We start from the raw sequence: 1,148 nt of genomic DNA on the forward strand, positions 1-1,148 counted from the left end.
CTTATATCCTCACAATGTAGCAATTAAAAACAAGAAGGCTCTGTATCTCAGAATTAGGAATGCCTTGTTTCCTTTAGTCTTTCCTCACCAGCTTGCATCACTCTGACGGCTTTCAACCGTCAAACTCAATATGAGTTTCATACCATGTCTTAATTTGTTTCATCTTCTCTTTTATTGACTTCAGGAATTGAAGGACCAGTGCTCATGGTCTCTGTTTGTTGCCCTGATATCTCAGTGTAGGAAACAATAGTTTTGATTCAGTTGTTTTTGTTGAGATAGAAATAGAAGATGCGTTAAACACTGATTCACTCAATTTCTTCAAGTGAGAGTTGGACCTGTTTCTAGCTGGGGCAGAGAGGTGATGCCTCCTTTTTGTTTTTATTCCTTGTGCTGAACACTATCAATCTGTGAAAAAGGCAATATTATAACATTCAGAGGTGCAGAGAGTACCAAGAGTAGTTCAAGTCAGCCCCGCGATTGAGGGGGGAGTTTGTTGCAATAGTTTCAGTAGATCACTCAGGTCAGTTTGGGGGTCACTGAAAGGCAACTTCAGGATCACAGAGAAAGAGTTAGAGGTGGGGCAAACTCCAGGCTAGGCTTTCTTGTTCTTATCTGTTCTGCAAGGAAGGAGTTAATAGCAGTAAAATGGCTCTGCGATGTTGCAACAAGCTCAGCAGGAAGTTGTAAGAATTAGTAAACAGCTAAATGCTAGAGTCAGGATTCTGCAAAAATGGGCATGTTGCTGCCTCGATATTGGGGAAAGCCATGAGGGGGTCAAAGGAAGACTGTGAGTATTATGGCTTCAGTACAACTGAGAAAGTCAGGGTTGAAAAGCCACAACTGGGGAAGACCCAGAGACAGATCTAGCTTGATGAAGCTAGCTGTGACTAAATGTTGAAGTTGTGCCTGTGAATAAGTACTGGAGTCCAGTTTTCAAAGTCTCGGGGAAATAAACTAGACTATGTGCAGTCATTGAGGCAATCCATAATGGAACAGCTTTTCAGAGGACGTTTCAAAGCTGGATTGGCAAAAGTGAAGAATTGTAATTACTTCTGAAGTTCAATGAAATATGATGATCCATTGTGTCATTAATGTATGGGAGAAAGTGAACACTGCAGATGCTGGAGATCAGATGATCATTTCCTGAT

The sequence above is a fragment of the Chiloscyllium plagiosum genome, chromosome 27 (genome assembly GCF_004010195.1).
Source record: "Chiloscyllium plagiosum isolate BGI_BamShark_2017 chromosome 27, ASM401019v2, whole genome shotgun sequence".
NCBI classification, from domain to species: domain Eukaryota; kingdom Metazoa; phylum Chordata; class Chondrichthyes; order Orectolobiformes; family Hemiscylliidae; genus Chiloscyllium; species Chiloscyllium plagiosum.